The following is a 25,026-nucleotide window of genomic DNA, read 5'->3' on the forward strand; positions in this document are numbered from 1 at the left end:
CCTCTGGAACAATTTAGCTGATATTTTTTCGAAAGAGTCAGAACCAAACATAAAGGTTTACCAAAAGCAAAAATCTACGATGGCTATTTAAACATTATAAACACTTTGTTTTTTTTACTTCATCACCCTGATAACCTACGCTTAGCACAATATATAAAGTGATGTAGCATCACCCTGATAACCTACGCTTAGCACAATATATAAAGTGATGTAGCATCACCCTGATAACCTACGCTTAGCACAATATATAAAGTGATGTAGCATCACCCTGATAACCTACTCTTAGCACAATATATAAAGTGATGTAGCATCACCCTGATAACCTACGCTTAGCACAATATATAAAGTGATGTAGCATCACCCTGATAACCTACTCTTAGCACAATATATAAAGTGATGTAGCATCACCCTGATAACCTACACTTAGCACAATATATAAAGTGATGTAGCATCACCCTGATAACCTACGCTTAGCACAATATATAAAGTGATGTAGCATCACCCTGATAACCTACTCTTAGCACAATATATAAAGTGATGTAGCATCACCCTGATAACCTACGCTTAGCACAATATATAAAGTGATGTAGCATCACCCTGATAACCTACGCTTAGCACAATATATAAAGTGATGTAGCATCACCCTGATAACCTACGCTTAGCACAATATATAAAGTGATGTAGCATCACCCTGATAACCTACGCTTAGCACAATATATAAAGTGATGTAGCATCACCCTGATAACCTACGCTTAGCACAATATATAAAGTGATGTAGCATCACCCTGATAACCTACACTTAGCACAATATATAAAATGATGTAGCATCACCCTGATAACCTACGCTTAGCACAATATATAAAATGATGTAGCATCACCCTGATAACCTACGCTTATCACAATATATAAAATGATGTAGCATCACCCTGATAACCTACGCTTAGCACAATATATAAAATTATGTAGCATCACCCTGATAACCTACGCTTAGCACAATATATAAAATTATGTAGCATCACCCTGATAGCCTATGCTTAGCACAATATATGAAGTGATGTAGCATCACCCTGATAACCTATGCTTAGCACAATATATAAAGTGATGAATCATCAAAGCTATATAGCTCCACTCAGCAGTTTTCTTATATTACACTTAGTGGTGTAAAGCTGGAGAGTAGAGAACATCATTAAACATGAAAGGTACTCACGCATACCTCTTACTTGCGTTGTTTACTCCAGCTCATCGCTTTTTTATGCGTGATACGAAGGTACAGAAAAATCCTGCAAATCTTTATAGATCCAGTAAAACCTTTTTTATGCAATATGCAAACATTCAGAAAAATCTTGCAAATCTTTATAGATTCAGTAAAACAAATTTCAATTCTCTTAACTCAGTTTATTAAGGACAAGACAGTCCGTATAAACTTCTTAGAGCTAGGTTTTTAAGATTGGGTGCCAAAGCTAGTACCCAACCTCAATGAACTATGTTTGTATTTATTTAAAATAAATAATGCATGTGTGGTAGTCATTTTTAGGAGAGTTGCTTGAAATTGTTGTCAGAGATAATTAGTTTGTATTTTCAGAAATGTTAATGTAACATATGAAAAAGATGTTTATGAAGTTGCTGGAATTCTTGTAACATAGTAAATAGCCATGAATGACGCAAAACTCAGCAGATAACACCAATGTAAGTAAAAATGAGAATATTGTGCACATACAAATGTAATTGCTTATGTAGCTATCAAATATAATGTTTATTTTATACTTAGTTACAGTGTCATTTCCTTGGTGTTTGTCAACCGCTCCTGCCCATCACCATCCTAAAAACAACTATAGAATTAGTACTACATTTAAACAAGCTGTTGTAAACTGTCTGCTGGTTTTTTTGTACCTATAAATGTCAAACTATTATGACACTACACTATACTATACTATACTATATGATACTATACTCTATGATACTACACTCTATGATACTACACTATACTATATGATACTACACTATACTATATGATACTACACTATAATATATGATACTATACTATATGATACTATACTATATGATACTATACTATATGATACTATACTATATGATACTATACTATATGATACTATACTATATGATACTATACTATATGATACTATACTATATGATACTATACTATATGATACTACACGATACTATATGATACTACACTATACTATACTACATGATACTACAAGGTGCGAATATGAAGTTTATGTGAGATAAATAGTTATCAGACATATATTTTTAAGGTTTGTGATCAGCCCAATCTGAATTAGACTATAAGGACAATCAATGCAGAGGAACTTCAAAGGAATTTATCAATAAGCTCACCTACTGTATCAAGAGCAAACATCCAAATTTTACTGTTAAAAAATCCATTATTTAATCATTCAAAAAACCATTTAAAAAGTAACTGAGTAATATCTACTGTAAAAAAGTCAATCAATCAAAACTAACCACTGTAAGAGAAGCAACTAATCCAAACCATCGATATGAGAGCGGATATCCATAAAAAACTAATGATTAATGCCAGCTACTGAAAGAACTGAAAAAAAGTTGATTTATTTCTGAAATACAGTAAACCAAAACTCCTTATTACTAGCAAAACGGTAGCTCCATCCTACATGTAAGTACTATGGTGGCTCCAACCTACATGAAAGTTCTATGGTGGCTCCAACCTACATGTAAGTACTATGGTGGCTCCAACCTACATGTAAGTTCTATGGTGGCTCCAACCTACATGTAAGTTCTATAGTGGCTCCAACCTACATGTAAGTTCTATGGTGGCTCCAACCTACATGTAAGTACTATGGTAGCTCCATCATACATGTAAGTTCTATGGTGGCTCCAACCTACATGTAAGTTCTCTGGTGGCTCCAACCTACATGTAAGTACTATGGTGGCTCCAACCTACATGTAAGTTCTATGGTGGCTCCAACCTACATGTAAGTTCTATGGTGGCTCCAACCTACATGTAAGTACTATGGTGGCTTCAACCTACATGTAAGTTCTATGGTGGCTTCAACCTACATGTAAGTTCTATGGTGGCTCCAACCTACATGTAAGTACTATGGTGGCTCCAACCTACATGTAAGTTCTATGGTGGCTCCAACCTACATGTAAGTTCTATGGTGGCTCCAACCTACATGTAAGTACTATGGTGGCTCCAACCTACATGTAAGTACTATGGTGGCTTCCACCTACATGTAAGTCCTATGGTAGCTCCATCCTACATGTAAGTTCTATGGTGGCTCCAACCTACATGTAAGTTCTCTGGTGGCTCCAACCTACATGTAAGTTCTATGGTGGCTCCAACCTACATGTAAGTTCTATGGTGGCTCCAACCTACATGTAAGTCCTATGGCGGCTCCAACCTACATGTAAGTACTATGGTGGCTCCAACCTACATGTAAATTCTATGGTGGCTCCAACCTACATGTAAGTTCTATGGTGGCTCCAACCTACATGTAAGTACTATGGTGACTCCAACTTACATGTAAGTTCTATGGTGGCTCCAACCTACATGTAAATTCTATGGTGGCTCCAACCTACATGTAAGTTCTATGGTGGCTCCAACCTACATGTCAGTACTATGGTGGCTCCAACCTACATGTAGGTTCTATGGTGGCTCCAACCTACATGTAAGTACTATGGTGGCTCCAATCTACATGTAAGTTCTCTGGTGGCTCCAACCTACATGTAAGTTCTATGGTGGCTCCAACCTACATGTAAGTTCTATGGTGGCTCCAACCAACATGTGAGTTCTATGGTGGCTCCAACCTACATGTAAATTCTATGGTGGCTCCAACCTACATGTAAGTTCTATGGTTGCTCCAACCTACATGTAAGTTCTATGGTGGCTCCAACCAACATGTGAGTTCTATGGTGGCTCTAACCTACATGTAAATTCTATGGTGGCTCCAACCTACATGTCAGTTCTATGGTGGCTCCAACCTACATGTAAGTTCTATGGTGGCTCCAACCTACATGTAAGTACTATGGTGGCTCCAACCTACATGTAAGTTCTATGGTGGCTCCAACCTACATGTAAGCCCTATGGTGGCTCCAACCTACATGTAAGTTCTATGGTGGCTCTATCCTAAGTGTAAGTTCTATGAATAATCAAATAAAATTGGCTACAAGAAAACATCAGCTGAACGTAAACACTTGTAACATTAAATAATCAATAGAATCTGTGCAAATAGGTGATGAATTTTGAAGGTAGTGAATAAATTACGCTATCTAAATAAGCCCTCACGAGTACATTGAATAATAATTAAACAACAATTATATTACATTTATTTGAAATTAATTATACACTCTTATGTTGACAACCATGTGATGTGTTTATTACTTCAATTTTGTGTTCTATATTCTTATTTATAAAATAAACAAACAAAGGTAATAAATAGCATCCAAATTAGTTCAAAGTTAAACTAATGAGCATTGAACAATAAAAAAATTGAAAAATCAGCAAATTGAATATTTAAAAGTTTTGATATGCCGGAGTTAATTATTAACTATAATTAACCCATTTAGACATGCATTTGGTTGATGGATATGTAACTCGCATAAAAATCTAAATGTTTATTAGGAATAACTTAGTCTTTTTGTGTGAAGCTAACATTGGAGTGCATAAAATCAATAAAATAATGTAATATAATTAATTATTCATGTTAACTCTCAGCGCTCATAATTGCATGCTTTTTAAAATCTCATTCATTTTTAAAGATGTTGTTACCAAAAGCAAAGAAATTTCACCATAGAAAAAAATTATCTACAACTAATTGAACCCATATGTATGTTTATTATACCATATCATAAATTCAATTTAAAATTTCTTTTAATTACATTTACAGTAGTTCATTTTGTTATAGGAATCAATCCAATAAAAATAAATTTCAATGCAATCCATAAAAGATCAATTAACTTCATTCTTGATCACTACCTCTAAATGTAAAAAATAAAATTGAATTGAAAATCACCTTTAATTGCTACTTTGAGCAGATTACAGAAAATATATGGTTAGATAAATGTGAATTTATGCTGTATAATAGCCGTTATTATTCAGTGAGCCGTATATAGTGATTTGAAATAACATTAATTTGTCAAATGTGACATAAATCTAAGCAGTAATATTTATTATCTTCTGGATACAATTCTATTTTTACTCACGACAGTCTTTAAAGGTAACACAAATCCCAGTTAGAGCCATCATAGCCATCCAAGCTATCATAGCCATAGTCAAAGCCATAATAGTCTAAAAAGTCATCATATTCTTCAAGAACTCCGGATCCGTAGTCGTCATCATCAGAATCATCCAAATAAGGATAATCGCCCTTCCGGAAATTAGGAACTAGCTTCTTCAACCATGGTGGTGTTCTGTAGCGCATAACTTTTTGCCATTTGGGGTTGTAAATGATAAACCTGCCAAATTTCCATCTGACTCTTTCTTTCTCATCCAAACCACATTCTGTAATGCCAACAAAGATTCTTCTTCTAAAGGCCTACCTGTAAATCTCAAAGTTTGTGTGTATAAACAGTGTACTCGGGTTTGTCCAGCTATAGCTATTAAAATCTTGAAACGAAAAGCTCGCTGCATGCTGGATTTCAAATCATAGAATTTGAAACCGCAACTTTCAAACCATGCATTTAATCTCTGAGCTACACAGTCCCTAAAATTCTATCGCATTTATCATATACCATTTATCATATACCATTTATCATATACCATTTATCATATACCATTTATCATATACCAATTATCATATACCAATTATCATATACCATCTATGATATACCATTTATCATATACCATATATCATATACCATTTATCATATACCATTTATCATATACCATATATCATATACCATATATCATATACCATATATCATATACCATATATCATACACCATACGCACATGCTAAACACACACTATTGATTATTAACTAATATTACCTTTAGCAATCGTTGTTTTTTGAAATTGCATAAAAACTAATTCTTTGCTACCATTTTCTTACCTATTTTTTTAATTTGTAATTTTTAAATGTGCCATTTCAATTTTAAATCTGCCATTACATTTCTATTTTGGGGTTTTGTAAGGTTCGATTGCTAAATCAGTAAAGGCTAATACTTTTCACGCGAACGGTTGTATTATCTCAAGTTGGGAAAACCCATATATATAGTAAACCCTAGATATGCAAATAATCAAAACAAGTGAGGCCTATAATTAGCATGACGCAACGCCATGGTGATATGTAAAGTGAATCTGCTGATCTATGAATTCCTATTGACGTCGCACTAAAAACTGCATAGTTTTATAGTTGCATATTTTATTGATAATATATAAAACTGACTTTGGATGAGAAAGGCAAGAATCTTAGACACGTGGTAATGGATAATACTAATGTCTTCTATATTATTGATAATACAAAGAGTGACCAAATAGAAATTAAACTAATAACAAACTAATGAACCAATTGAGATTTAGAAGCAGTTAAATTGGACCTCTGTATTAAGCCATAACTGTCACGTACAAGTTTTATTGTATTTTCTAGGTACATCAGACGTGCTGATTTCGATTTTGTACTCAAAATAAAGAATGGTTCACTAACTTTCAAATTCATGAAGGCTTTTTTATAGCGTTTTAATTTCGGTCTCGAAAACAACGCAATCGGCACAACAAGCTCCGCCCATAGATATGTGATGTATGCGAGCGTTTTAGGAACATAAGTTAATGATGTTTAGTCTGATTTAGAATGATAGAGAAAGGTGTCTTAAAACCCAGTATTATCTAAATTCAGCCTGCAAAAACTTCTCAGTCTTTTATGAAAGTCTTTTATGTCTTCTCTGACTGAGAAGACATTTAACATTTAAAATGTCATCTCAGGTCATTTTAAATGTTATGAGAGGACATTTAAAATTGCTCTAGCTTGTTACAGGATGTTTATAGGCTGAACGCCGAGAAAAGCACAATGTAGCGTCTTATTGCTATTGCTTTTTTGATATTGCGCTTTTTGAACTGATTTTCCTCAGCATTCATCCTAATAAATATCCTGCAACAAGCTATGAGCCATTTTAAATAGTTTATCTACCTTTCATAAAAGACTAAGATTATTTTTAGGTGGAATTTAGATAATAATGGGTTTTAAGACACCCATCTTTATCATTCTAAATTGGGCTAAACATCTCTAACTTTTGTTCTTAAAACGCTAGCATACGTCACATATCTATGGACAGAGCATGTTGGGCCGATTGTGTTGTTTTTGAGACCAAAATTAAAACGCTGTAAAAAAGCCTTCATGAATTTGAAAGTTAATAAACCAATCTTTATTTAGACTACAAAATCGGAATCAGCGTTAGATTTACGTCGATAAAACGATAAAAATTGTACGTGGCAGTTATAGTTTAAACACCCATTAGACATGACTAAAAATATTACAGTTGTTTTATTTTGTTTTTCAATTTATTTGATTTGCTCAAAACACTTTTTTCGTTATATGTAGTTTGAAAGTTAGAATGGTAACCGTGGTTATGTGTCAAATAAAAATAACAAAGACTCCTGTGCAAGGGCATTTATCACCCATTTATCACAAGATATATTACGATTGGCTGTTATCAATATTGCTTTTAAGATACAGGCAAAGCTAAACCTCCCCACTGTTGTCTCTTGCCATTTCTAGCATAATATGCTAGAATATAGTATATGTATAGTATATGCTAGTATATATTACATACTCTTTAGTTTGCATTATATCCTACTCACTCAATATAACCTAATTTTGTTTTTGCGAGCTGCACCAATATGATATCAGCCATTCAGTCAATGTAAATTCAGTCAAAAACTGCTAATTATTTCTCATTTACATGAACCCCTTTTATAGTGGTTTATTTATTTTTTAATTTATTCAACTTGCTCAAAACAATTTCCTCATGATATGAAGTTTGAAAGTTACAGCTGTTTGAAAAATTTTGAAAACATTTAGAGTGCTTTTTATTTTATTTCATAATTTATGTCAAATACACACAAAACTTTACTCATGATATTTACTTTGAAAGTTGAGATGACAAGTTTTGTTAAATGTTAAATACTAATAAATTTTCTATTCAAGGACTTTTTTGTTACCCGGATAGCTCAGCTAGTATATACATATCTACAGGTATATATATATATCTACAGGTATATATATATATCTACAGGTATATACATATCTACAGGTATATACATATCTACAGGTATATACATATCTACAGGTATATATATATCTACAGGTATATACATATCTACAGGTATATACATATCTACAGGTATATACATATCTACAGGTATATACATATCTACATGTATATACATATCTACATGTATATACATATCTACAGGTATATACATATCTACAGGTATATACATATCTACAGGTATATACATATCTACAGGTTTATATATATATCTATAGACATATTTCACAATTTACACGTAAATTAATTTTTTAAATAGTGTTTATGTATATGAGAACATCTAATGCTGTAAGAATTTCTAGGTTTGTTGAATATTTTCTATTTTTATTGAAAGGAAAACAGTATATTTTAACTAAGGGTTTGCACTCTAATAAAAGGTAGACATTCTCACATTTAAAATAAACTAGATAAGTTTTCATGATGTTCTTATAATAAAACTTTCAACTTTAATCACAATTATGTACGATGAAACCATGGCTACAGTGACAGTAAATTTTTATTTCGACAAATCGTTTTTGGAATTATGCTTTGGCTGGCTAACGTTTTGCGAATCGATTCTTCTAATCATTTTTACAAAAATTTAACAGATTCTTAAAATTTATAACAATTTATATACTGACCTATTTACTCTAAAATCAAAAGATTTTCATCAAAATGTTGGTGGTTATACATTACACAAGCAGCAAGTTGCTGAAGTTCCATAGAATTACATAGAAATAGCTGCTACAGCTGTCCATAGCTTTAAAAAAAAGTTGAAGTTCGGAGCCTGCCCAGCTGACAACAACATTCCTGGGATGTTCTGTATTGTTATCGTAAAATAACATTCCAAGCAAACATGTTTATAGTGCTCTACAAACGTTATCTGATGATCATTGTGGTATTATGTTCCAACGATGTCGGAGGAATATTGCGCAGAATGTTGTGCACAAGTATTATCATAACGTACAGTAGAATGCTGCAGGAATAAACTTTGCTAGCGTTATCATAACGTTGTTAGAGAACATTAATATTGAATGTCCCAGAAATGTCCCGAGAATGTTACTTTTGAATGTACAAGGGCATGGTTACATGTATAATATTTTACATAATCAATATAATAATCAATATGACTACTCACTTGCAATGACTAGCTCTAGCGTCGGTCTGCCTTCTGACTGACACTCTGCACACAGTGATTCTATATCACACATTTTCTTTCCATTGTTGGTCAATATCTTAACTCCACTAACATCCAGGTACTTGAGGTCAGGCAAACCATCAATCAGCGTTATCATATCTAGATATTTTGGAATAAAGCACTTGCAATTTACTTGACCGTTATTCATTTAAAATCTGAATGCACATGATGATGATGATGATGATGATGATGATGATGCCTTTGTAACCTATATTATACTAGCAATGTAACCTATACTATACTAGCAATGTTACCTATATTATACTAGCAATGTTACCTATACTATACTAGCAATGTAACCTATACTATACTAGCAATGTTACCTATACTATACTAGCAATGTTACCTATACTATACTAGCAATGTTACCTATACTATACTAGCAATATAACCTATATTATACTAGCAATATAACCTATACTATACTAGCAATATTACCTATACTATACTAGCAATGTTACCTATACTATACTAGCAATGTTACCTATACTATACTAGCAATGTTACCTATACTATACTAGCAATATAACCTATATTATACTAGCAATATAACCTATACTATACTAGCAATATTACCTATACTATACTAGCAATGTTACCTATACTATACTAGCAATGTTACCTATACTATACTAGCAATGTTACCTATACTATACTAGCAGTGTTACCTATACTATACTAGCAATGTTACCTATACTATACTAGCAATGTTACCTATACTATACTAGCAATGTTACCTATACTACACTAGCAATGTTACCTATACTATACTAGCAATGTTACCTATACTATACTAGCAATGTAACCTATACTATACTAGCAATGTAACCTATACTATACTAGCAATGTTACATATACTATACTAGCAATGTTACCTATACTATACTAGCAATGTAACCTATACTATACTAGCAATGTAACCTATACTATACTAGCAATGTAACCTATACTATACTAGCAATGTTACCTACATTATACTATACTAGCAATGTTACCTACATTATACTATACTAGCAGTGTTACCTATATTATGCTAGCAATGTAACCTATACTATACTAGCAATGTAACCTATACTATACTAGCAATGTTACCTATACTATACTAGCAGTGTTACCTATACTATACTAGCAATGTAACCTATACTATACTAGCAATGTTACCTATACTATACTAGCAATGTTACCTATACTATACTAGCAATGTAACCTATACTATACTAGCAATGTTACCTATACTATCAATGTAACCTATACTATACTAGCAATGTTACCTATACTATACTAGCAATGTTACCTATACTATACTAGCAATGTTACCTATACTATACTAGCAATGTTACCTATACTATACTAGCAATGTTACCTATACTATACTAGCAATGTTACCTATACTATACTAGCAATGTTACCTATACTATACTAGCAATGTTACCTATACTATACTAGCAATGTTACAAAATTTTTTGTGTGATTTATTTTCATCGACAAAAATTAATAGTTAAACAAAAGAAAAAGCTGGAAGAGTGATGAAGCCCATTATATGCAATAGCATAGCTAGTCGTGGCGTCGGGCTTGACTTCATCATATAATCTATGTCAATCTTTTATTCACTTGTTGAAAGATTTCAGTTTTTTCTTGAAACTGGCCACCTTCTCTATGCTTTTTATAGTATTACGGAGTTGGTTCTAAAAATGGCCTGTTGGTAATTCACCTTGCGATGGCCTGCACGGGCAGAAGATTGTGGGAGATTTAGACAGAAATTTGAAAATCGAGTTTGAGATATTCTGCGAGGGTTGTTATTATGATGAAACTCTTGATGGTCTAAAAGAATAATGTGGTATGAGTATGGTGAAATGATAGGTAATAGTGATGATAATTGGAAAAAACGGTTTGGTGTGGGAGAGGGTTTTTTTGTGAATGGTTTTTATCATGCGCTAATCCTTATCATTAAATTCGTAAGATGGGTGTGAGGTTCATTGCCCCATGCCTCAATACAATACGAAAGTTTGGAATTAAATATGGAATTGTATAATAAAAGCAGAGGTTTGTGGGGTAAATATTCAGGTCTACGGTAGAGAAAGCCTGATAAGGGTCTCAGTTGTTTTGGTAAATATTTGATGTTTTTTTCCAAGTGAGACTAAAATCAATAAAAATACCTAAGAATTTTGTGTGATCAAATCAAATCTGGCAAATTGGTTTGTTGAATACAAAAAAGAGATATGCAGTTATTTCTCTTAACAAGTCATAATGCTTAATAATATTTGTTGTCTTGTAATTAGATAAACTGGATAAATGGTTTGCAAAAAATTGAGTAGGTAAAATTAGATGATGCCATTTAAAGCCCTAAAGCAGTCACATGGTTAGTAACAAATACTTGAATTTGCTTTGGGTAAAAATCAACGATTGAACGTAATTATTCACACTTTGTGTCCAAGACAGAATGTCAGTTAAAGCAAAAATGGGCTAAAATAGTTATCGCAGCGGTTCAAATGCATTCCCATTATATTTATTGTTTGGTGAAACCATAAATATATATACCTAGGTATATATACCATATATACCATAGGTATATATATCTATGGGTGAAACAATGTTTTGACTTCATACACATAATATGGGTGCCTCCATTTAACTTGATATAGCATCACCTTCTATGAATAATTAAATTACCTGGTACTGAATCGCAAGCATTGCAAATCATGATCAAAGATTTAAAAATAATCATCTACATGTGTTTTAGCTTAATCAGTTTTTACCTGAAATAAATAGTGTATTGATTATTGATTATTTAAGGCAGATAAATAGTGTATTGATTATTTAAGGCAGATAAATAGTGTATTGATTATTTAAGGCAGATAAATAGAGTATTGATTATTTAAGGCAGATAAAGTCAATAAATAGTGTATTGATTATTTAAGGCAGATAAAGTCAATAAATAGTGTATTGATTATTTAAGGCAGATAAAGTCAATAAATAGTGTATTGATTATTTAAGGCAGATAAAGTCAATTAATGTAACATCGTTATGGTTTAATGCAATGAATGAGCATTGTGTGTATCTAGAAAACGCTTGATTGGAAACAGGAAAGCATTTGCTCCTAGTTTAGAGATCATTTCATGAACCTTTGAAAAGTCGAAGCGAGTCTCTATCAAATAAGCTGATTGAACAATTTCACTTCTCTTTGAGGTAGGACTGAATTTAGGAAAGAATACAAAAAGCAGATCAACAACGAAAAGAGCTCTCTTTTTCTACAAAGGTTACTAGTGACCTACTATCCAGGGAGATAAACATATATGGGAGCGAGGAGAAAATAGCGACGGTGAGCAATGATTTATAAGACACTCATTATATCGAGGAACCCTCTTATACGACAATCAAAAGTTCTGTAAATGTATTGGCATAAACACCATTGTTGTTATAGATACAACAAGAGACGTAGGTATATATACATATAAGTATATATACCTAATATAGCAAATAAATATATATACTTAATTGCTATTGGTTCTATAATTCATAAATCAATGTTGAAACTATTGTTTTATACTGTAAAAATTGGTATTGTTATGGTTTTAATACAGTTCAATAGATGTTTATACTCAAAAGATCAATAAATATTCATACTCCAAACAGTATCATGAGCTGCATTCATGTTCTGCACTAAAAATCTAACAAGACAATTGTTTAGATGCCACAAAATGATTAATTAACAGAACTGCCGAGTTAAGTTGATACAGCGTGATAAAAAATAAATCACTTTGTTTTTTGAATAGATTGTTGTTGCAGACACCAAACAAATAAGTTTGAAAAATCTTACATCAATGTCCGCTTTGGTAAGGCTTACATAAAATCTGGTGGAACCCTGAATTTAACTGATTTTGTAAAGAAACTCTAATGTTTCTTAAAACTATCTAAATAAACTTCAAAGTAGTTTCAAAGATACCCAAATCAACAACTTTTTGTAATAATCTTTTTGCTATAAAAGACTGCATATTATAAAATTCAGTATATGAGTTTTAAATACTCATTCAATGTCCATTTGCCTCTTGAGGATCTGTGATATTTTATTGCATTTTACTTTTGAGGTGTTAACAAATTGCTGTACAATGATTGGTATAAAATTGGTATTCACTTGTTTTCGTAAACTAAATTTTTTAGTCAAGTAATAGTACATGTAGTACAAGAAGTCGTTAGGATAAGAAAAAAAGCTCTAGAATGGTTGCCCTTGAGTTGGTAGCTTGCGAGCGTCAAAAGGTGGAAATAAATCATTGACTTGAGGATGACTTGTTACTATTGTATTTAAGTAACACTGAAACTATGAAACCTACAATTGACCACCAGATGTACAATTGCTACCATTGCTCTATAAAAAATTACAGTTTTATGAAATATTACGCTCACAAAAATTGTTCAATTTGGAAAGAACACTCACATAGCTTATTCAAAGAGTCTAATTAAACCAATTGACAGAATAAATGTGAAAAATGTTCTGATCAGAAATAAATTTTGATTAGTCATCAGCTCCAGTTGGTTGTTGGAATTTAACAGAAGTACTCCAAGTTTGCATAAGGAATAAGTATCAACAGTAAAGTTTACGTTGAGACAATGCTGGCAGCAAAGCACGATTCAATCCTTTTTTACCAAATTACCACCACAGTCGGCTGAATGCACCATAAGTTGAAACAACATACATGGCCCTTTTCACACAAACACATGGCCCTTTTCACACAAACACATGGCCCTTTTCACACAAACACATGGCTCTTTTCACACAAACACATGGCCCTTTTTACACAAACACATGGCCCTTTTCACACAAACACACGACCCTTTTCACACAAACACATGGCCCTTTTTACACAAACACATGGCCCTTTTCACACAAACACATGGCCCTTTTCACACAAACACATGGCCCTTTTTACACAAACACATGGCCCTTTTCACACAAACACATGGCCCTTTTCACACAAACACATGGCCCTTTTCACACAAACACATGGCCCTTTTCACACAAACACATGGCCCTTTTCACACAAACACATGACCCTTTTCACACAAACACATGACCCTTTTCACACAAACACATGACCCTTTTCACACAAACACATGGCCCTTTTCACACAAACACATGGCCCTTTTTACACAAACACATGGCCCTTTTCACACAAACACATGGCCCTTTTCACACAAACACATGACCCTTTTCACACAAACACATGACCCTTTTCACACAAACACATGACCCTTTTCACACAAACACATGGCCCTTTTCACACAAACACATGGCCCTTTTTACACAAACACATGGCCCTTTTCACACAAACACATGGCCCTTTTCACACAAACACATGGCCCTTTTCACACAAACACATGGCCCTTTTCACACAAACACATGGCCCTTTTCACACAAACACATGGCCCTTTTCACACAAACACATGGCCCTTTTCACACAAACACATGGCCCTTTTCACACAAACACATGACCCTTTTCACACAAACACATGACCCTTTTCACACAAACACATGCCCCTTTTCACACAAACACATGGCCCTTTTTACACAAACACATGGCCCTTTTCACACAAACACATGGCCCTTTTTACACAAACACATGGCCCTTTTCACACAAACACATGGCCCTTTTCACACAAACACATGGCCCTTTTCACACAAACACATGGCCCTTTTCACACAAACACATGGCCCTTTTTACACAAACACATGGCCCTTTTCACACAAACACATGGCCCTTTTCACACAAACACATGGCCCTTTTCACACAAACACATGACCCTTTTCACACAAACACATGACCCTTTTCACACAAACACATGACCGTTTTCACACAAACACATGCCCCTTTTCACACAAACACATGGCCCTTTTCACACAAACAATGATTATTTGATTAGCAAAGGACAATAAAATCAAAGCTGTGAGTAATAAGCAGAAAATTCTATTTTAGTTCGCTTAAAAACTCTATTTTAAAGAAGCTAATTTTCTAACTAACAAGCTAGCAAAATACATTTATTTAGAAGTTGTCATTGGATGAAATTCTCTAATAAGTTACTACAGTATGCATCCCATGTGTAACAGAACATCTCTATATTTATTCTAAGGTTCACCTTAATTGTCTTTCTTTTGTACCATAATCTTTTTAATGTTAACCTGATAAGATGCAGTCTTAAAGCTACCTTGTTGACAAACTGGCACTGTTCCTCTCATGCTCAGCCTCTCCAGCTTCTTCAGCTTTGCAACTGCCTTGATTACGTTTGCCTAAACATATTATATTGTAGATAAAATAGCACAGTTCCGTAGACACCAAATGTAAACAACAACTTATTTTTAAGACATGCATTATGAAGCTTGATGCCTGCGTTACTGGACCTGCAATTGATAAAAAATGCAAATTGTCTGTTTACAAAAATATATTTTTTAGAAGACTGGAAGTTGGAACAGCTAGTGGCATACAGAAATATACTAAATCTCACTCACAGCTTATGTTTTTAAACATAGCACATTCAACTTTGAATACCAAATCCTTTGGTCTCCCAAATTATGCAGCTCAATTTTGATGAAAACATTGGTATAAAAGCTTTGTTAGTTAGACTCGTCAAAGCGTAATGTCTCTCGTTTACTGAGCACGCTCACAACTTATTTATGCAAAACTGCCTAAAATGACTCTCAACCTAGAAAAGAAAAGAAAAAAAGATTTTTTTTCTTCCTGTCTCGCCTGACCATCCTTGTTTTTTCTAGCTAGATTGATAAATGTATTTCCAGTCACTGAGATCTGCCAAGAATGCTTATGCAAGCTTAAAGTATTTATAGTTTATGATTAGGTAATTTAAATATAAACCTATAACTAGCAATTACCGAGTGATTGTCAACTGCAGACAGCAGGAAAGCTTGAGAGACTCACCTGAATTAGGTTGTCAATAGTCAGATGCCTGAGTGAAGGAAGTTGCTGCAGATCTTCTAAGCAAATTTGGATGTCCTTGGATGAAATCAGTTTAAAGGTCCTAAGATATAACGGATTACGCTTACAAACTACTTCCTTGAAATGAATGTTTACAGTAGTAAGTTTCAACCAAATAATAAAAATAAGTTAACAAACATGGAGCTATTATTGAAACCATATTTAATTTATGTTATAACGTAATAATATAAAACCAATGAAAAAGAATGCCCAATGCATTTGGCTAGTATAAAGTTACAAAATGATAATAATTATGCCTTCAAATATAGAATGAAATATAAATTGAAAGCTCCAACAAATTGTAACACAGTCTATAAAATCATTGTAAGTTAATTGCAAACAATAGATAATCACTGATAGAGATATTTCTCACCTTCTCATCGCATACTCATTTAGCGATCTATAAGTTGGAGGTAAGTTATAGCAGATTTATTATACCTAAAAGGGTCAATGTTGCTCCTCTCGAAGGAGACTAGAAAATATAAGTGACATTCCTTATTAAAAAGAGCATTCTTTTTTCAAAATTGTTGGATTGATTTACAAATACAACTTACCGACGGGTTGAAAAATAGAGAGCCGTGGCATTCAAATTGAGGTTTTATACGGCATATACAGTTATACGTAAATAGTATATACAGTATTAATATACATGTTTCTGTATATATGCCTATATACAATGCAACTTTAAAAAAATCTAATTTAAATGTTTTTGAGAAAGTGCACTTGCTTATCTAAACATCCTAAATAGAAAAGCACCAAAAGTTGGGAATTTTGTCCACAACCACACACGAAACTTTAACAATATTAATGTCATAGATAAAGTGCTTAGATTGTGTGCGCTAAACTTTTATCATGGTGAATTTAAAAATAATTTGTCTTTAAATTTCTCTTTATTGTAACATTTTAGGTTTACGCAAGTTTTGACAGAAAAAAATTCACATTTTCCAATGACCATATATCTCACTTTATTGCTGTACAGTTTTGTAGCAAACTCTCTCTGATAGAATCATGCTCCATAATCCAGCCAGCTATTGATAACTCCTCCTGTAAACACATTTAATAAACTACACTAGTTTTTAGTCACCATAAAAACTAATAAGACTAAATAATAGTTAGGCCAATATACGATGCAGTGAATGTTATTCATATACACTTCTACAAACTTGTTTTTTGTGTTTGAATTTGCTTAAATCTGAAACTACCAAAGTAAATAATGAGAATATCTGAGAAAAGAATGTAAATTTGTGAAATTGTAAATTTTAGTGAAGCACAAACTAAAATTTACATTAAGTAAACATTGCATTTAATCTATGAGGATATTTAATCAAGGAAGATATTAAATCATAAAGGCAATTTATGACTCGGCAGTAAAATCTCGAAGAAAGGTAATAATTTATTTCTGGTACAATTTCACTTAAAACTGTCAACTTTGGAATTAATGTTGCATAATACAATCATTAATAAAGATAATAATATTTTGGTAGGTAAAAATGGAACAACTCACAAGTTTATGGAGTCCTGAGAAATTCATTTCAAGAGCTGCACCAACTGCAATTGTACACCACACTTACAATTAGTCAATTACAAATATTTCCATTTGAATATTTTTACATGCAGCTAATTTATTAATTCAACAAGCATCCATATCTTGAATTTATACAATATCACTTCGTGATTTCAGCTGATTACGAATAATGCTTACGTACCAAACCATAGCAGCTTCAGAGGGTCTACACTAATTAAATTAATAATAACTAGCTACCCTTAACATTCTCAAAATGTGAAAACACTATCACTCTAAAACAGCCGCTGTTGCACAGAGTCTCTGTTTATGTTTAACTGTTGCACAGGGTCTCTGTTTATGTTTAACTGTTGCACAGGGTCTCTGTTTACGTTTAACTGTTGCCTAGAGTCTTTGTAGACATTTAACTGTTGCATAGAGTCTTTGTCGACATTTAACTGTTGCATAGAGTCTTTGTGTACATTTAACTGTTGCATAGGGTCTTTGTGTACATTTGACTGTTGCCTAGAGTCTTTGTGCATTAAACTGTTGCATAGAGTCTTTGTGCATTAAACTGTTGCATAGAGTCTTTGTGTACGTTTAACTGTTGCTTAGAGTCTTTGTGTGCATTTAACTGTTGCATAGAGTCTTTGTGCATTAAACTGTTGCATAGAGTCTTTGTGCATTAAACTGTTGCATAGAGTCTTTGTGTACGTTTAACTGTTGCTTAGAGTCTTTGTGTACATTTAACTGTTGCCTAGAGTCTTTGTGCATTAAACTGTTGCATAGAGTCTTTGTGCATTAAACTGTTGCATAGAGTCTTTGTGTACGTTTAACTGTTGCTTAGAGTCTTTGTGTGCATTTAACTGTTGCATAGAGTCTTTGTGCATTAAACTGTTGCATAGAGTCTTTGTGCATTAAACTGTTGCATAGAGTCTTTGTGTACGTTTAACTGTTGCTTAGAGTCTTTGTGTACATTTAACTGTTGCCTAGAGTCTTTGTGCATTAAACTGTTGCATAGAGTCTTTGTGCATTAAACTGTTGCATAGAGTCTTTGTGTACGTTTAACTGTTGCTTAGAGTCTTTGTGTGCATTTAACTGTTGCATAGAGTCTTTGTGCATTAAACTGTTGCATAGAGTCTTTGTGTACGTTTAACTGTTGCTTAGAGTCTTTGTGTACATTTAACTGTTGCATTGAGTCTTTGTGCACATTTAACGTTGACACTTGTTTACACAATTACTGTAAGGAAAGACTACAGCTCGATTATACTAGAAGTTGTTTTTCTGAGCGGAACCAGAACAGAGTGGAAATGAATTTATCTGTGGCAACGTTTAGTGCATTTTATATTACAATTGTCAACTTTTTCAGTAAAAGTTGGTAGATAAAAAGTTCCGTATTAATAAAATCATTAAACTCACCAGTTTTAGCAAATATTTGCTATACTTGATAAAAACTTTAAGCATTGCCGGCTATTACATCCAAACATTTACTCTTTCTATGCAACAAAACAGTTAGCCATTTCCACTTCAAAGTCTTTTTAATTACAAGTATTCCTGCTACCAGTAAAAACTCTGGTATAATGAATTAGGATTGTTTTAAATATTTTAACAAGCATGTTAGGGAAGGTTATTTGGGATTCATCACATGCGAGATAGGTTTTAGATTTTCTGGATGAACCCATAGCAAAAACATATTTGCATGGTTTGCACTTAATGCACTGTCCCCCAAAAAACAGTGACCTATTTGTGATGGATTTGGTCAGTATGTGGTTCGAAACATGTATGATTAAAATGTGACTTGTCACAACTTCCGATGTTGATCATAGTAAACATGATGTATATCCAATGAATCAAGAATATTTGTGGCGAATGTTAAATGAATGTAACTACTACTTTGGGAGAGCCATGGCTGACTGTCATGAGCTGCTTCATAGGCCCTACATTTTCACCAAACCAAGAAAAACAAAATTTTGTAGCAGTTTAAAGTTTTCTTCGGAAAAACAAATCATTCTTGGAAATAAATCCTCTCCTTTTTAGTTTGTATGGAATCTAATAGCTTCGTATGCATATTTACTGTTCTATGCAGTGAGCAGCAGCAGTCAGTAGCAGCATGTCCCACTGCATGCAGTGAGCAGCAGCAGTCAAAAGCAGCATGACCTACTAGTCAATAACAGCATGTCCCACTGGTCAACAGCAGCATGTTCCACTAGTCAATAGCAGCATGTCCCACTTGTCAATAGCAGCATGTCTCACTAGTCAATAGCAGCATGTTCCACTAGTCAATAGCAGCATGTCCCACTAGTCAATAGCAGCATGTCCCACTAGTCAATAGCAGCATGCTCCACTAATCAATAGCAGCATGTCCCACTAGTCAATAGCAGCATGTCCCACTAGTCAATAGCAGCATGTCCCACTAGTCAATAAATCATGTCCCAGTAATCAATAACATCATGTCCCACTAGTCAATAGCAGCATGTTCCACTAGTCAATAGCAGCATGTTCCACTAGTCAATAGCAGCATGTCCTACTAGTCAATAACAACATGTCCTACTAGTAAATAACAGCATGTCCCACTAGTCAATAACAACATGTCCTACTAGTCAATAACAGCATGTCCTACTAGTCATTAACAGCATGTTCCACTAGTCAATAACAACATGTCCTACGAGTCAATAACAGCATGTCCCACTAGTCAATAGCAGCATGTTCCACTAGTCAATAACAGCATGTCCTACTAGTCAATAACAGCATGTCCTACTAGTCAATAGCAGCATGTTCCACTAGTCAATAACAGCATGTCCTACTAGTCAATAACAGCATTTTCCACTAGTCAATAGCAGCATGTCCCACTAGTCAATAGCAGCATGTTCCACTAGTCAATAACAGCATGTCCCACTAGTCAATAGCAGCATGTTCCACTAGTCAATAGCAGCATGTTCTACTAGTCAATAACAGCTTGTCCTACTAGACCATAACAGCATGTCCTACTAGTCAATAACAGCATGTTCCACTAGTCATTAACAGCATGTCCTACTAGTCAATAGCAGCATGTTTCGCTAGTCAATAAAAGCATGTCCTACTAGTCAATAACAGCATGTCTTACTAGTCAATAGCAGCATGTTCCACTAATCAATAGCAGCATGTTCCACTAGTCAATAGCAGCATGTCCCACTAGTCAATAGCAGCATGTCTTAGTAGTCAATAACAGCATGTCCTACTAGTCCATAACAGCATGTTCCACTAGTCAATAACAGCATGTCCTACTAGTCAATAGCAACATGTCTCACTAGTCAATAGCAGCATGTCCCACTAGTCAATAGCAGCATGTCCCACTAGTCAATAACAGCATGTCCCACTAGTCAATAACAGCATGTCCTACTAGTCAATAACAGCGTGTTCCACTAGTCAATAGCATCATGTCCCACTAGTCAATAACAGCGTGTCCCACTAGTCAATATCAGCATGTTCCACTAGTCAATAGCAGCATGTCCTACTAGTCAATAACAGCATGTCCTACTAGTCAATAACAGCATGTTCCACTAGTCAATATCAGCATGTCCTACTAGTCAATAACAGCATGTTCCACTAGTCAATAGCAGCATGTCCCACTAGTCAATACCAGCATGTCCCACTTGTCAATAACAGCATGTCCTACTAGTCAATAGCAGCATGTTCCACTAGTCAATAACAGCATGTCCTACTAGTCAATAGCAACATGTCTCACTAGTCAATAGCAGCATGTCCCACTAGTCAATAGCAGCATGTCCCACTAGTCAATAACAGCATGTCCCACTAGTCAATAACAGCATGTCCTACTAGTCAATAACAGCATGTTCCACTAGTCAATAAAAAAATGTCCTACGAGTCAATAACAGCATGTCCCACTAGTCAATAGCAGCATGTTCCACTAGTCAATAACAGCATGTCCTACTAGTCAATAACAGCATGTCCTACTAGTCAATAGCAGCATGTTCCACTAGTCAATAGCAGCATGTCCTACTAGTCAATAACAGCATGTCCTTCTAGTCAATAACAGCATGTTCCACCAGTCAATAGCAGTATGTCCTACTAGTCAATAACAGCATGTCGTACTAGTCAATAACAGCATGTCCCACTAGTCAATAGCAGCATGTCCCACTAGTCAATAACAGCATGTCCCACTAGTCAATAGCAGCATGTCCCACTAGTCAATAGCAGCATGTTCCACTAGTCAATAGCAGCATGTCCCACTAGTCAATAGCAGCATGTCCCACTAGTCAATAGCATCATGTCCCACTAGTCAATAGCAGCATGTTCCACTAGTCAATAGCAGCATGTCCTACTAGTCAATAACAACATGTCCGACTAGTCAATTACAGCATGTTCCACTAGTCAATAACAGCATGTCCTACTAGTCAATAACAGCATGTTCCACTAGTCAATAGCAGCATGTCCCACTAGTCAATAGCAGCATGTCCCACTAGTCAATAGCAGCATGTCCCACTAGTCAATAGCAGCATGTCCCACTAGTCAATAACAGCATGTCCCACTAGTCAATAGCAGCACGTCCCACTAGTCAATAGCAGCATGTCCCACTAGTCAATAGCAGCATGTCCCACAAGTCAATAACAGCATGTCCCACTAGTCAATAGCAGCATGTCCCACTAGTCAATAACAGCGTGTCCCACTAGTCAACAGCAGCATATTCCACTAGTCAACAGCGGCATGTTCCACTAGTCGATAGCAGCATGTCCTAATAGTCAATAACAGCATGTCCTTCTAGTCAATAACAGCATGTTCCACTAATCAATAGCAGTATGTCCTACTAGTCAAAAACAGCATGTCCTACTAGTCAATAACAGCGTGTCCCACTAGTCAACAGCAGCATGTTCCACTAGTCAATAGCAGCATGTCCCACTAGTCAATAACAGCATGTCCCACTAATTGATAGCAGCATGTTCCACTAGTCGATAGCAGCATGTTCCACTAGTCAATAGCAGCATGTCCTACTAGTCAATAACAGCATGTCCTTCTAGTCAATAACAGCATGTTCCACTAGTCAATAACAGCATGTTCCACTAGTCAATAACAACATGTCCTACTATTCAATAACAGCATGTCCTACTAGTCAATAACAGCATGTCTTACTAGTCAATAGCAGCATGTTCCACTAATCAATAGCAGCATGTCCCACTAGTCAATAGCAGCATGTCCCACTAGTCAATAGCAGCATGTCTTACTAGTCAATAACAGCATGTCCTACTAGTCCATAACAGCATGTTCCACTAGTCAATAACAGCATGTCCTACTAGTCAATAGCAACATGTCTCACTAGTCAATAGCAGCATGTCCCACTAGTCAATAGCAGCATGTCCCACTAGTCAATAACAGCATGTCCCACTAGTCAATAACAGCATGTCCAACTAGTCAATAACAGCATGTTCCACTAGTCAATAGCATCATGTCCCACTAGTCAATAGCAGCATGTCCCACTAGTCAATAGCAGCATGTCCCACTAGTCAATAGCAGCATGTCCCACTAGTCAATAGTAGCATGTCCCACTAGTCAATAGCAGCATTTCCCACTAGTCAATAGCATCATGTCCCACTAGTCAATAACAGCATGTCCCACTAGTCAATATCAGCATGTTCCACTAGTCAATAGCAGCATGTCCTACTAGTCAATAACAGCATGTCCTACTAGTCAATAACAGCATGTTCCACTAGTCAATATCAGCATGTCCTACTAGTCAATAACAGCATGTTCCACTAGTCAATAGCAGCATGTCCCACTAGTCAATACCAGCATGTCCCACTTGTCAATAACAGCATGTCCTACTAGTCAATAGCAGCATGTTCCACTAGTCAATAACAGCATGTCCTACTAGTCAATAACAGCATTTTCCACTAGTCAATAGCAGCATGTCCCACTAGTCAAAAGCAGCATGTCTCACTAGTCAATAACAGCATGTCCCACTAGTCAATAGCAGCATGTTCCACTAGTCAATAGCAGCATGTCATACTAGTCAATAACAGCTTGTCCTACTAGACCATAACAGCATGTCCTACTAGTCAATAACAGCATGTTCCACTAGTCATTAACAGCATGTCCTACTAGTCAATAGCAGCATGTTTCGCTAGTCAATAACAGCATATCCTACTAGTCAATAACAGCATATTCCACTAGTCAATAACAGCATGTCCTACTAGTCAATAACAGCATGTCTTACTAGTCAGTAACAGCATGTCTTACTAGTCAATAGCAGCATGTTACACTAATCAATAGCAGCATGTCCCACTAGTCAATAGCAGCATGTCCCACTAGTCAATAACAGCATGTCTTACTAGTCAATAACAGCATGTCCTACTAGACAATAACAGCATGTTCCACTAGTCAATAGCAGCATGTCCTACTAGTCAATAACAACATGTCCTACTAGTCAATAACAGCATGTTCCACTAGTCAATAGCAGCATGTCCCCCTAGTCAATACCAGCATGTCCCACTTGTCAATAACAGCATGTCCTACTAGTCAATAGCAGCATGTTCCACTAGTCAATAACAGCATGTCCTACTAGTCAATAACAGCATTTCCCACTAGTCAATAGCATCATGTCCCACTAGTCAATAACAGCATGTCCCACTAGTCAATAACAGCATGTCCCACTAGTCAATAGCAGCATGTTCCACTAGTCAATAGCAGCATGTCCTGCTAGTCAATAACAGCATGTCCTACTAGTCAATAACAGCATGTCCTACTAGTCCATAACAGCATGTTCCACTAGTCAATAGCAGCATGTCCCACTAGTCAATACCAGCATGTCCCACTTGTCAATAACAGCATGTCCTACTAGTCAATAGCAGCATGTTCCACTAGTCAATAACAGCATGTCCTACTAGTCAATAACAGCATTTTCCACTAGTCAATAGCAGCATTTCCCACTAGTCAATAGCATCATGTCCCACTAGTCAATAGCAGCATGTCCCACTAGTCAATAACAGCATGTCCCACTAGTCAATAGCAGCATGTTCCACTAGTCAATAGCAGCATGTCCTGCTAGTCAATAACAGCATGTCCTACTAGTCAATAACAGCATGTCCTACTAGTCCATAACAGCATGTTCCA

At 35.0% G+C, this 25,026-nt stretch overlaps 1 pseudogene; it reads left to right on the plus strand.

Annotated features, from left to right (window-relative positions):
* Positions 1 to 10,618: 10,618 nt before the first annotated feature.
* On the plus strand, positions 10,619 to 18,042 carry LOC137390612 (uncharacterized; annotated as a pseudogene).
* The last annotated feature ends 6,984 nt before the right edge of the window (positions 18,043 to 25,026 follow it).

The sequence above is a fragment of the Watersipora subatra genome, chromosome 3 (assembly GCF_963576615.1).
Source record: "Watersipora subatra chromosome 3, tzWatSuba1.1, whole genome shotgun sequence".
In the NCBI taxonomy this organism is placed as follows: Eukaryota; Metazoa; Bryozoa; class Gymnolaemata; order Cheilostomatida; family Watersiporidae; genus Watersipora; species Watersipora subatra.